General features: G+C 41.2%; 1 protein-coding gene across 9 annotated transcripts in view; it reads left to right on the top strand.

Annotated features, from left to right (window-relative positions):
• The window catches only part of GARRE1 (granule associated Rac and RHOG effector 1), a 78,594-nt gene that overhangs the window by 6,762 nt on the left and 57,133 nt on the right, over nucleotides 1-14,699 (top strand). The window contains exons 1-3 of one of the 9 annotated variants that reach the window (XM_081806694.1): nucleotides 293-388; nucleotides 1,084-1,269; nucleotides 12,837-12,891. The exons of 2 other annotated variants lie outside the window; for them this stretch is intronic. The gene's annotated coding sequence lies outside the window, so the exon portion shown is untranslated. Of the gene's footprint in view, nucleotides 1-270; nucleotides 389-1,083; nucleotides 1,270-12,836; nucleotides 12,892-14,699 lie in introns of those variants that run through there. 6 more of the 9 variants (XM_081806698.1, XM_081806692.1, XM_081806695.1 and 3 more) reach the window with 6 other exon arrangements.

The raw sequence follows: 14,699 nt of genomic DNA on the forward strand, positions 1-14,699 counted from the left end.
GGTGTATGCCTGAGAACAGAGGCAGAGGGAAGCTGGCTCAGCTCCCAGACTCGGCTCCCAGACCTGAGTGCTGCAGGCTGTGATAACCTAGGCAGGGGAGGCAAGAGCAGTCGGTCCCTCTCCCCAGCTCCCAAAGACCTATCCTACCCCTGGGTCTCAAGGTAGCAGAGAATGCGGCCACAGTAGCTTTGTACTTTACAGTGCGAGGTTATCCCTTCCTGAGCCTTGTTCTTGCCCGTCTTCCTTCAGCTTGGGGCTGAAAGAGGAGGGAGTGGTGGGCAGGGAAATGGGAGGAGCCATGACCTCCTTCCCCTCTGGAGGACACAGGGCAGCCCTCCTTTTAGTTTGTTGCCAGGACCTTGAGAGTTGGGGCCAGAGCAGCAGGAAGGTAAGTAATATTTTTGAAAAATTTGGTAGCTGTGTGGTATTTCGAGGAGGAAGAGTTTGGGTTTGTTTGGGTTTTTTTTTTCACTAATAGTAGGCTAGCATGAAGTATTTCATTAGAAGATAAAATGCTTGGGCGCCTGGGTGGCTCAGATGGTTAAGCATCTGCCTTCGGCTCAGGTCATGATCCCAGGGTCCTGGGATCGAGTCCCACATCAGGCTCCCTGCTCCTTGGGAGCCTGCTTCTCCCTCTGCCTCTCTCTCTCTCTCTCTCTCTGTCTCTCATGAATAAATAAATCAAATCTTTAAAAAAAAAAAAAAGAAAAGAAGATAAAATACTTTTCTCTGACTAGTGTCCAGCTTCTTTCAGAGCAGAGAGCTCCAGTTTCTGAGTGAGACTCAAGGTGTGCCAAGTGTTGTGGTTTATGGGGTTAAGCCTCACCACTGTACTGAAGAAACTGAGGCACAGAGTTCAAAGAAACAGAGGCATAGAGTTAATAAGTGCCATTCATTTAACTGATAATTACTGAGAACTGGGATTCTTATCTAGGTCAGTCTGACTCCCATACCCCTAACTGCTGCACTTTGTCACTGCCTGTTTCCAGGAAATCTCTTTGTTACTGTGTAGCATCTTTTTTTTTTTAAGATTTTATTATTTATTTATTTATTTATTTATTTATTTATTTATTTATTTGCCAGAGAGAGAGCACAAGTAGGGGGAGCGGCAGGCAGAAGGAGAGGGAGAAGCAGACTCCCCACGGAGCAGGGAGCCTGATGCGGGGCTCAATCCCAGGACCCTGAGATCATGACCTGAGCCGAAGGTAGACGCTTAACTGACTGAGCCATCCTGGCGTCCCATGTACTGTGTAGCATCTTACCTACAAGGTAAAAGCATGAGGTTTTTCTCCCATGAGGTTGTAAGCTCCTGGAGAGCAGGAATTGTGTCTGTTTCATTCACCCCTGTACCCCCAGTGCCTGGAGCAGTGTCGGGCACATAGTAGGACCTCAGTAAATGAGGTCCTGGAAGTCAATATGGTGGTAAGCCACTGCAGGCCTGCACTGTAGGGCTGTCTTCTCTGCCTGGGGAATAACGGGAGGGATGGGGAGGAGGCTTCTTGAATGTCCTCACTGCTCAATACCTGACCTGCTGCGATGTTTATGGGGAAGAACAGGCTCCCTCGCCTTGACTCTGACTTGCTGTTCTTTCTGAGAGATGGGAAGGCTTGCTGGGTGTGCAGAACTGGAGTCACTGTTCCCAGCCTGGAGGCAGGAGCTGCTGTAATTATCCATTGATCAAATTTTTCAAGGGTGCCTTAAATTCTCAGAAATGGTCCCGAATCTGAAGTGCTTATATCTAAAGTTTATATCATTCCTCTCCGTAGTAAGAGAAATAATTTATACATTACAGTTTGATTTAACTGTATGTAGGCTGCTTCTTTTTTTTTTTTTAAGATTTTATTTATTTATTTGACAGAGAGAGACAGTGAAAGAGGGAACACAAGCAGGGGGAGTGGGAGAGGGAGAAGCAGGCTTCCTGCCGAACAGGAGCCCGATGCAGGGCTCGATCCCAGGACCCTGGGATCATGACCTGAGCCGAAGGCAGACGCTTAACGACTGAGCCACTCAAGCGCCCTTGTATGTAAGCTTCTTGATAAGTACTTGTTTTTCCCCATTTGAGGTTAATTTTAGACAGGTTCCATAGTGTAAATTGTTAAGAATAAGTAGCATAATTAAGTTTTCTTAAATAACTTTCTAATGGATACATTAGTTTTCATTAGTTCAACTTGCTTTTATGTTTGGAAACTTTTTGGGTAATGAAGGCTAAAACTAGGCTCAAACAGAGCTGAGTGGATCAAGGCCTTTTCATGCTGTAACATACTAACAAAAATAAACTAGTGGTTTTTAATAGATGTAGATTTTTTGGAATGTTTTAACAATTTGGGTTTGAAAAAGTCACATCAATGCTTGTGACTTCTAAAAAATGATTTTCCTCAGTCGACTGTACTTCAGTTAAAAAAAAAAAAAGATTTACTTTAAGTCATTCTCCTTAATTTATACCCAAATTTCCATCAGTGTCACAATTTTTTGCTGTGAATATTTTCATCGTGCTTGGCTGTATTGGATGTGAAAACTTTTAATGGTCCAACGCCATTTTAGTTTATCAAAAACCTAGTTTTACCTGAGCAAACTTTTTCAGAAGTTTCAGAGCCAAATTCATTTATCCTTTGGTGATGTGTGGTAGTCATTTGTAGATAAACCTTTGCTGACTGCTTCCCATCTCCTGCTTTAACTTCTTTTGAAGATTTCTGTTTAATAAAGTGTTTTGGCTCAGAGTGTTTCTCTAATAAAATTCTTTCAAAAGTTCTAATACTAGGGGGCGCCTGGGTGGCTCAGTCGGTTAAGCGACTGCCTTCGGCTCAGGTCATGATCCTGGAGTCCCTGGATCGAGTCCCGCATCGGGTTCCCTGCTTGGCGGGGAGCCTGCTTCTCCCTCTGACCCCCCCCCCATGAGCTCTCTCTCTCTCTCTCATTCTGTCTCAAATAAATAAATAAAATCTTTTAAAAAATATGTATTAAAAAAAAAAGTTCTAATACTTGTTTTGTTTTAAAGGCAACAGGTTTTGAGTTACTCTTGATTTTTTTTTTTTTAGTTACTCTTTTGATTTTATAAGAAAACTAAACACAAGTGTTAGAATACAGCAGGTTGATTTATCACCAGAAAATTTGACAGATAGCTAGATCAGCCCTCCACAGGACTGGCAATAGATTTTTTTTTTCCCCACTAAGTGTTCACCGTTTTTCTTGGTATGAAACTGAATATATGGTGATTACCATCCATTTCATTTACTTTTCTACTTATTTATGTGTTGACTGTTTAAAAAATAGCCTTCGATCTTCCTCTTTCTCTCCCTAACCCCAAAATATCCTCAATTTAAACAAAATTGCCCTTCATCTGTATGACTGTTTAACACATTTGGCCTTTTTTTTTTTTTTTAAAAACCTGTGCTATTTTGAAACTACATTTCAACTCTGTTGACTTTATGGTTAGAACATTTTTTCTTCTGCTTAGATTAAATTATTACTTGTTTGTAGATTACTGAATAAAAAAGCTTTTCAGATCCACTAATGGTATCTTGCTTTGTTATTATAGAGGAATGTCCTATTTTATGGTGATAAATGTTACAGAGCAAGTGTCAGGACAACAGGCAGTCAGATGTCACCATGTGGGGGCAGTTTGTTCCCCCATTAGACCAGAAGCTCCTTGAGGGCAGGCACAGATACCCTCCCTCTGCATCCTGAGTGCCCCGAGCATTCAGAGCATTCAGGCACCACTCGTAGGGTTGACCGTGTTACTGGAGGATGCGTATAGAAACGTCTTCCTTTTAACTATGGTAGATTGAACGTTGATCAAAATTTTTATTTAGTAGGGTTTGTTCATTTTCCTATGTACTTGAGTTTTCAGAGCTCAGTTTAGGATAAATGGGCTTCAGATTTCGTCAACTGAGCAGTTATTTACTAAGTTTTTAGTTTTTGTATTAACAGCAGTTTTAGTAGTCATTTCTTGAACAGAAAAAAATAATCTTGGCCTCCTTAAAACTTTTTCATTGACATTTTTTACTCTGATAGAACTTCAGTGTCTCCAGGGTTTTTGGACGATTCTTTAAATTTTTTTTTTCTTATTTTTTATTTATTTGAGAGAGAGAGAGAGAAAACACAAGAGGGGGGAGGGTCAGAGGGAGAAGCAGACTTCCTGCTGAGCAGGAAGCCCGACGCGGGACTCGATCCCAGGACTCCAAGATCATGACCTGAGCCGAAGGCAGTCGCTTAACCAACTGAGCCACCCAGGCGCCCCTGGACGATTCTTTAAATTAACATGCTTAGTATTAATTCCTTGAGAACTGTTTCTGTATAATAGGCTAGCGTTCAGTTTTGCACATAATTTTTCTTTGGGAGCAGTCTCCGGGCGCAGAAATAATCCAGGCTTGGTGGACCCAGAAGTGTCACTTCCTTTGCTCTGGCTTTGGCTCTCCATGCCTGCCTTTCCATTTTGATGTTTTAATGATACCCTCCCTGCTCGGTGATTTGTGTTCAGGAAGCGAGGCAGTGATTACTTTTGTTTCTGCTTTGTGAACTTCCTCCCCCACTTCCTATTTTTACCGAGCAACTACAGGAAATGAGGCAGCTCCTGGCTGACTGCTCCTAAGCACTGATTTTAGGTGGCAGAGGACAAGAGCCTGAGCCATTTAAAACATTTTCCTCCTTGGTCTTTTCACTACCTCCTTCCTGTAGGAATCATAGGAACATGATTTTGTGATTGGGTTGAGATGATGACATGTCCTCCTCACCCTTGGTGGGGTGGGGTGCTGCGCAGTTGGAGGGCGGCGCTTTGGTGAAGTAGTAGGTAAGAGGTTTTCTCCATTATAACAGTAGGAGTGGGACATCGTAGCCATGTGGCCCAGCTGCTGTTGTGGGTGAACAGTTTGGCAGAAGCAAAGGGTGGCTTGAAGGGACCTGTTCTAAAAGTAAAGCTGGGATGGTGGACTCTGGTCCTCCCAGGGTGGGAGCCCTGACTATAGGGGCCCTGTCTGCTCTCTGAGATCTTTGAAGAGGGTCTCAGCCTTCGTGGTGCTCTCCTTCCTCTGAACTCATGGCATTTGTCTTCTAAACCACTATTTAGCATTTACCCTCTTCTTTTCCCATGACAACTCTTACCGTATTGTGGACCTGTGGGAGCTTCGCTTAGGGAGAAGTTTGTATCATCTTCTCAGAAAGAAGTAACTTTTTATACATTAGGTAACTTGAATACAGAAGGTGCTCAAAGCACTTGTTTAGCAGAGTTTCTCAGTAGTGGCACTATTGACATCTTGGGTTGGATAATTCTTTGGCTTTGGATGAACAAGGGAGCTGTCCTGTGCCTCGTAGCATAGTTAGCAGCATTTCTGGCCTCTACCCATTAGCACTCCCCTACTTCCCCAGTTGTGGCAACCAAAAAGTGTTTCCAGACATTGCCAAATGTCCCCTGAGCTGGGTGTGTGTATGTGTGTGAAGCATCCTCTCCTCTACTTGTTGAGAACCACTGTGTTAAAGGATTGAAGGCTAACTTCTAATTTTGTAAAAAGAAATAAAAAAGAATGTTTGGTTCCTTGGGATTGGAGCCATTTGTTAGTTTCTATTCCAATATCTAACATTCTCATACATTTTTGGTTTGCCTCTTCGATTTTGCTATTGTCTATCAGTCAGCTTTGAAGTATATCTTCCCTTCTGTGTGCTTCCATCGAAAGAGCTGGGGCCTGAGCATCTGACAGCCTGGCTTCTGATCCTCATGGAAAGCATTCTCTCTGTCTTGATCTTGCTTGCTCCAGAAGGCTAGTTCCTGGGAAGCTGGGGTATAAAGGAGAAAATGAAAGGTATCTAGAATGTAACAGTAACAGTAGCTCACATTCATGGAGCAGTTGCTGTAGACCAGGTGAACAGAATTGGCAGGATTGACTGTAAGGGATAGAAAGCCGAGGGAACAGGACAGGGACCATCTGGGACAACATCTTAGGTTTGGGTTCAGGGTTGGTAGTGACTTTAGCCAAAACAGTACATACAGCAGGAGGCTCAGGGAATGGAAGGGTGACTAGGTAAAGTTTGAAGGACCTGAGGAGATGTCTCATGAGTCTAGTCCTGGCAGGGAGAGGTCTTGACCAAAGAGTTGAATTTGGGTGTCATCAGCAATAGGTATGGGTATGATCTCCCAAACAGAGGTCACTTTACTTTTCATTACTCCAACTCAACTTCCTGTCAATTCCAAGAAGACTACAGCTTTCAGCCATCTCCTCTAAGAGTGATAAACAGAATGCCAAGGTCTAGATACTTGACAGAGGTAGATTAGTGCAGTGGAGAGCTCAGCCTCAGATTACCAAGCCCCAAACCCAGTTCTGTTGGTGACAACCACCTCAACCACATGGCAAGACCTTGAAAAACTCACTTAACCTCTCTAGATGCTTTACCTCACAGGGTCATTGTGAGAATTAAATTAGATAATACAGGTGAAGTGCATAGCACAGAGCCTGGCCCCAAGTACCCATTCAGTTAATGTCAGCTGTTTTTATTTTAGGGTTCTAGCAAGGATTAAATGAGTTTAGGTATCTGAAGCTCAGTTTAATGCTTGACAGGTTGTCGGCCCTTAATGAATGGTCTGTTTTGTTGAGGAGTACTTGTGTGAACATGGCACGTTGTCAGTCGCTTTATTGATTTATTGATTTAAGCAGAGGCTTATTTTTAGCACTTTAACTACTGCTTCTGTGGATGGCAACACTGACTGTATGAAACACTGTATAGAAAAAAAAGACACCATTATGGGCACCTGGGTGGCTTATTTGTTAAGCATCTGCCTTCGGCTCAGGTCATGATCCCAGAGTCCTGGGATCAAGCCCCGCATCGGGCTCCCTGCTTCTCCCTCTCCCATTCCCCCCAACTTGTGTTCCTTCTTTCGCTGTCTCTCTCTCTGTCAAATAAATAAATAAAAATCTTGTTTAAAAAAAAACACCATTAAATAAATACTGAGGATGAGCTAATCATTCAACAAATACCTGTTGAATGTTTACAGTGTGCTTAGCACTCTTGACTATCCTGAATGAGCTCGGTGATCCCGAGGGCTGGAGGTGGCGGGGAAACACGGAAACTGGTGGCATGAGGCAGTATGTTACAAGTACGGCCACAATTCGGCCAAGATGGGGACTAAAAACAGGGTGTTCCAGTAGCACACAGAGGGGCTCCTAGTTCACTTTTTGCCAAGGTCGTGTCCCAGAGGAGGTGATTTCTAGGTTAGACATCCAGGAGGAGTGAGAATAAACTAGGAGAGCATGCCAGGTGGAGGGAACTGAGCATGTAGACGGTGAGTGGGAAGACGGCAGCAGCAAGAAGTGGGCAGTGGTGGGCAGAGGGGTGGGGGAAAACAGTTGGGAAGGGTAGTGGAGAGCCGTAACAGATGTGAAGCAGGAGAATAGGTGATTACATTGGTGAGTACATTGGCTCTAGAACAATCACACAGCAACCAGAGGGAACAGTCCAGGAGTTTGGAAGATCACTCAGGAGGCTCCTCTTGTAATTCCAGCAAGAGGAAAAGAAGGTGTGAACTTTGGATTGGCAGTGAAGGTAGAGAAAAGGGAAAAGACTTGAGACATATTAAGGAGGCAGGAGGTGTATGACTAAATGATTAAGTGGCTGTAAAGGAGAGTGAGGAGTAGAGGATGACTGCCAGGTTTCTGGCTTACAGGCAGATGGTAGATCAAGGCAGGAAAGGAACGAGAGCCTGGGGAGGGTTGGTGATGGGCACTTGACTCGGGGACCTGTCCAGTAGGCAGTTGAATATTTGGGATGTGGAGCACAGGAGAAAGATCTGGGCTAGAGAGATGGATTGGGGGATCCTCCTAGGGAGACCATGTTGATCATAGAAACAGACAAGGCACAGCATAGAGCTCTGGGGAACCACGTGCTTCAGGTTAGAGCAGGAGTGGCTCCCAGAGGCAACTAAGAATGGCCAGAGGGGCAGGAGGAGAGCAAGGAGGACAGGCATCTTCCCATACAGAATTGCCTCACTCTTTTTAGTGTGATAACATATTACAAAGGGAGCCAAAAAAGTAGCGTCCTAGGACTGAGAACAAAACTAAATCTTTCAGGCATTTTCTTTTGCCTGGATAGATATTTTAAATTCATGAATGTTGAGAATAAAATTCTTCAAAGCATTTTTCTGGAGTGCATTTCTAAATATGGCTCGTGTCATTCTGAACCGACAAAAAACATGGAAATGGTTGGGCTTTGAACTTGACAGACAATAACTTCACTAATCTCCCTGAAGAATTTCCTGTGGCGTCTCCATATTATCAAGGGTAGATTTAGATTTACATTGTTACAGACTGGAGGGGAGAAAAAATTTCTGTGTTTTTTGCTCTGAAGAGGGAATTGTTTATGGAGTGGTTCATCTTTATTTTTTTTTTAACAGCTTTATTGAAACATAACTCACATACCATACAATTCATCCATCTAAAGTATATGATTCAGTGCTTTTTAGTATATTCAGAATTCTACAGCTACCACCACAATCAATTTTAGAACATTTTTAATCACTCCAGAAAGAAACCCTGTATCCATTAGCAGTCATTCCCCATTCTTCTCATCCACCCCAGCCCAGGCAACCAACCATTCATCTACTTTCTATTTCAATGGATTTGCCTGTCCTGGACGTTTCATATTAATGGAATCATGTGTAGTATGTGGCCTTTTGTGTCTGGCTTCTTTCACTCAGCACAGTGTTTTCAAGGCTCATACATGTTGTAGCATGGATCAGTGCTTCTCTCCTTTTTATGCCTGAATAATATTCCATTGCATGGCTCTCCTATATCTAGTTTATTCATTCATCAGTTGATAGACTTTGGGGTTGTTTCCACTTTTTTTCACAGTTATGAATAGTAAACTTCATACACAGGTTTTTGTGTAGACATGTTTTTCATTTCTCTTGGGGGTATACTCTTGCTTGGTTATATGGTACTTTTATGTTTAACCTTTTGAAGTTCTGCCAGACTGTTTTCCAGAGTCTCTGCACCTTTTTTGCATCCTCACAGGCAGTTTCTCCACATCCTCCCCAGCATTTGGTATTGTCTGTTTTTATTAAAGCCATCCCAGTGATTAGTGGTATCTCGTGGTTTTAACTTGCATTTCCCTGATAGCTAGTGATGTTGAGCATCTTTTCGTGTGCTTATTGACCATTTATATATCATTTTTGAAAGGTTCATCTACATTTGATCATTAATTTTGGCAAGGTGAATTAAGTTGCAAAACCCGAAACTGAAAGAACAGATGAACATATTTGACTAGAGAAATGAGGGGTGTGTGTGTGTGCGCGCACGTAATGAAAGATGCTATAAACAGATGTAGAAGATAAAGGACAGGCTCCCCCAGAGAAATAGCCAGCATTCTCCACCCACCTATACTCTTCACTCTACACCTGAGCTTGAGAAACAGGGTGCTTGAGATCCTGTTACCTAGCTATGACTTTGGAAGTAGAGAGCATGATCTCCGCCTTCTTAAGTCCATTGATATTGCCACCATGTTGAACCATGTATCAGAATGTTTTTCCTTTTGGGTGCCTGGGTGGCTCAGTTGGTTAAGCGACTGCCTTCGGCTCAGGTCATGATCCTGGAGTCCCGGGATCGAGTCCCGCATCGGGCTCCCTGCTCGGCAGGGAGTCTGCTTCTCCCTCTGACCCTCCCCCCTCTCATGTGCTCTCTCTCTCCTCTCATCCTCTCCCTCAAATAAATAAATAAAATAAAATCTTTAAAAATAAAAAAAAAAGAATGTTTTTCCTTTTTAGGCTTAAGAATATACTATTTTATGGTTGTACCACATTTTGTTTATCCATTCATCCATCGATGGACATTTGTCTTATTTCCATCTTCTGGCTGTTATGAATAATGCTGCAAAGAACATTGGTATACAGATATCTGTTCAAATTTTTGCTTTCACTTCTTTTGTGTATATACTGAGAAGTGAAATTGTTAGATCATATGGTAATTATATATTTAAATTTTTGAAGCACTGGCCTGCTGTTTTCCACAGTGGCAGTACCATTTTATATTCTCACCAGTGATGCTCAGGGTTCCAGTTTTTCCACATTCTTGCCAACAGCTTATTTTCTGTGTGTGTTTTTTTTTCTTTTTATAATATCCATCCTAATGGATTTGTAGTGGTATCTCATTGTGATTTTGATCAAATCATCATGCTTCACCCTGATGATTAGTGACGTGGAGCATCTTTTCATGTGTTTCTTGGCCATTTGTCTATTTCTTTGGACAAATGTCTATTCAAGTCCTTTGCCCATTTTAAAATTGGATTGTTTGGTTTTTTGTTCTTGAGCTGTATGTAGTTCTTTATATATTCTGGATATGAATCCCTTTTCAGAGGTACGATTTACATGTATCTTCTCCCATTCTGTGTATTGCCTTTTCATTCTATTGATAGTGTCCTTTGATGCACAAAAGTTTTCATTTTGATGAAGTCCAGTTTGTCTGTTTTTTCTTTTGTTGCCTGTGCTTTGGTGGGTTGTTTTTTTTTTTTAAGATTTTATTTATTTGTCAGAGAGAGAGCACAGAAGCAGGGGGAGCGGCAGGCAGAGGGAAAAGTAGGTTCCCCGCTGAGCAGTGAGCCCAGTGCGGGGCTCTATCCTAGGACCCCGGGATCATGACCTGAGCCGAAGGTAGACGCTTAACGGACTGAGCCACCAAGGCGTCCCTGTGCTTTGGTATTTTATCCAGGAAATTATTGCCAAGTCCAAACTCATTAATTTTTTTTAAAGATTTTATTTATTTGAGAGAGAGCATGAGTGGGGGAAGGGGCAGAGGGAGAAAATATCCAAGCAGACTCCTACAGCACGGAGCGCGATACAAGGCTCGATCCCACGACCCATGAGATCCGTGAGATCAGGCTCTGAGCGGAAACCAAGAGTCGGACGCTTAACCAACTGAGCCACCCAGCCGCCCCCAAACTCATTAATTTTTATGTATTTAATGATTTTTGCTCCAGGGGAGGTTTTTTGCTTTGTTTTGTTTTGTTTGTATGCTTAAATTGTCCCATTATTGGTCATTAGGACAGCTTACTCTTCAGGTTCACTCTGAGTCCTTTTGACACAAGCCAGATTAGAGGGGTTCTTTGCTTTCTGACCTGATAAGAATTCCTGGCTTATCTTTTTTTGTTTCTTACCCCAGATCTAAAATCAGCCATTTTTATTAGGAGCTCTGATTTTTTGGTAGGAAAAAGAATTAGGGGCATTCATTACAACTGGAATTTGAATCCTTCTAGGTCTTTTCAGTAAAGTAAATATGTTCAGAGAAATTAAAAGGTAAATCATGATTTCAGACTGATATTTCAAATTCAAATGAAGGGTTAAAGGATTTTTATTTCTTTGATTTTATATTTATGTCTGTTCTCCTTTGTTGACAGTAACACCGGAGAGGTATAGTAAAAAACACTGTTTAAACTTCAGGTAATCCTTCTCTGTGTGGTTATGCCACCAATTTGATAAATAGTTCAGGTTCATTTGTCTGTTTTTTTATTTTTAGGGATTATTTTCTTTTTGACTTTTATTTTTTAATTGTATAAAATATTTACTTGATTCTAAAGATAAAACTATAAAGCAAGGTAGATTGAGAGAATTTTGGCTTCCTTTCATTGCCTTTGTTCTTCTCTATACCACATAGGTAAAATTTTTACTGGTTTTTGATTTATTCTTCCATTGCTTATTTTAAAATATATAAGCAAATATGTGCACCCTACTCCACTCTCATTTTATTTTTTCCCTTCTTTTTTACCTTAGCAATCATAATTCTTATTTCCAAGAGTTCTTTCTTGTTTATGGTTTGCTTGCTATTGTTTTAAGGTTGCATTATCTTATATCTCTCTGAGGATACCAGTTGGAATTTCTTTTCAGGGACCTAAAATATATGTTTCTTCTGGAGTCTGATCTGCTTTTCATCTTAGGTGTCCTTTATTGTCCTTTGGTTTTTGGGGTTTTTATCCTACTGTCTGGTGATCCTTATCAATGAAAAAGTGGGTTGATGATACAGGTAATTGAGAAAATGTTCTTGTTTTTCTAGCAGTCTTTTTGCCTTGGTAAGAGTTGGTTGAGTGAGTGACCAGGAGTGAGAAGTGTGGAGGAAATCAGGTTGATGAACCTATTTCCCGCTCCTGATTTCTATACCTGCCTACTTAGAGCTGGGCGTCTCTCCAGCTTCCCCAGGAAAAAGGGCTCTGCCTCTCTGCCTGCCTTTGGCCCTGCATGTTCTGGGAAGTGTCCAACTCTGCTGTGGTCGTTGTATCATACAGTTCCCTCTGCTTTCTCTTCATCTTCTAGAAAGTAAGCAGCATTTGAAGAGACTATATCCCTCAGCCCTTCTCATCACTGTTATGTTGTGATTCCCTTGTGAATGTCTTTACCATTATGTCTTTAGGATTTGGGGCCAGTGGGAAGGTAAGTACATGTGCCTGTTTCTTTAGCCTGTCATCCTGAAATGAAGCTACTTTGTGCCATTCCTATTGCGGACAACAGGACTGCTTCTCATTCCCATTTTCTCTGTTGGCTTAATGACTGAAATGGATTTAAAATTGTTCTCTGTGTTCACAAGTCATAGCTATCACATCACTGAAGCATGTGATGCCTCCTACCCTAGAATACATAGATTTCTACTTAGTTCAGGGATCAGGTGACTTTACAGGACCTTTGTCTATACTTTTTTCCAGACAAGCAGAGCTAGCAAGGCTTGCTTACTTTCACTTATTGTATGGGAATGATAATAACAAGATCATCTAACACTCAGTGCTCAGTATATGCCAGATATTATTCTACATGCTTTATATGTATAAACTCATTGAACTCAATAACAGTAGTTACTGTTATTATCCCTATTTTACAGACGATGAAACTGAGGCATAGAGAGGTTAAAGAACTTGCCCAAGGTCACATAGCTGGTAAGTGGCAGAGCCAGGATCCCACCCAGTTAGTCGGACCCCAAAGTCACTCTCTTATCCACAGTACTCTCTATAAAGGGAAGCTCTTCAGATTTTCTCAGGCTGACCAAACCACTTTTTATATCTTGTCAGTTATGGGTATAAGAAAACCCTTTTATTCTTAATCTTTGTCTAGTTTCAAGCATGTTCTTTGTTATTGTGTGAAATTGAGATTGCTGATGACTTTGGTTGCAGAAAGGAATGTTTTAAATGACATAATCAGGTCTGAGTTCAGTTTTAATCTATTGAGAATTTTAGCAAACTGCTGTGGTGTTGAAAAAATGTGACTTATCTCCTAAAATGTCCTTTTTAGCTATGTGTTTGTGACTCTTCAGGCATCATTAAAACTTATGAATAAATACTTAACTCTTACAAGTCTTGGCTATAGCTAATTTCTGGGGTCTTCACAATGTATATTGATTCCACAATATATATGAATGATGGGTTTATACATGATGAATATTTTCCCAGTGAAAATTCTTTTTTAAAAAATACAGAAATGTCCTTGAATGGATTGAACATATTTTAGCCCTTCAGGCTGATAAATATGGGGGGAAAGCATTAGGAAAATATTAAGCATTGAGAAGAATTCTGTGTAAAAAAAAATAACAAAAGGGGTGCTTCTGTGCATGTTTGTATGCATTTTAAACTTTTTGTTATGGAAATGTTCAGTCATACACAACAGTAGAGCAAATTATATGATGGGTCTCGTGTACCCATCACCCAGCTTCCAACAGTATTTGTCAGGGGAAATGATCACTGCCATGAAGACAACTCCTTAAATGGATGTCACCACCTTTTCTGCTTATTATTTCTTGGCAAAATCCCATTTGAAAATGATAGAACTTGAATGGTATTTCAGTTCCATGATGGGGCGCCTGGGTGGCTCAGTCGTTAAGTGTCTGCCTTTGGCTCAGGTCATGATCTTGGGGTCCTGGGATCGAGCCCCGCTTCGGGCTTCCTGCTCTCCGTGGGAAGCCTGCTTCTCCCTCTGCCTGCTGCTCTGCCTACTTGTGCTCTCTCTCTCTGTCAAATAAATAAATAAAATCTTTAAAAAATAAATTAATATGTTCCTTATATCTGAAACTACTATAATACTGTATGTTAATTATACTTGAATTTAAAAATAAATAAAAATTAAAATAATACATTCCTAAAGGGGAAAAAGGAGTAAATGATTCACCAGATGTAATTGTTCTCTTAAAGCATAAGTTTGTCTTTGTAAACTACACACTTCTAAATTATCACATGGATTGTACCTTAAATATATAGGCTTGACCCTTTAAAAATCAAAATGAAATCTTGACAAGTTACACATGATGGAACTGTTGATATATTACATTAAATATACTCAGGGTTCACTACTTAAAGAGCAGCCTCTGTGTATCTTTTTTAAGATGTTCAGTAACTCTCTGATTATTTGTTTCAAAGGTTGATGTTTTTGTATATTAGATTTTTTTTAAAAGATTTTATCCATTTATGGGGTGCCTGGGTGGTTCAGTCGTTAAGTGTTTGCCTTCGGCTCAGGTCGTGATCCCAGGGTCCTGGGATCGAGCCCCGCATCGGGCTCCCTGCTCAGCGGGAAGCCTGCTTCTCCCTCTCCCACTCCCGCTGCTTGTGTTCCCTCTCTTGCTGTGTCTCTCTCTGTCAAATAAATAAATAAAATCTTTAAAAAAAAAGATTTTATCCATTTATTTATTTTAGAAGGAGTATGAAGGAGTAGAGAGGGAGGAATAGGGACAAGCAGACGCGCTGAGCAGGGAGCCTGA

This window comes from Leptonychotes weddellii, chromosome 16, assembly GCF_054177405.1.
Source record: "Leptonychotes weddellii isolate Sample4059 chromosome 16, ASM5417740v2, whole genome shotgun sequence".
Classification (NCBI taxonomy): Eukaryota; Metazoa; Chordata; class Mammalia; order Carnivora; family Phocidae; genus Leptonychotes; species Leptonychotes weddellii.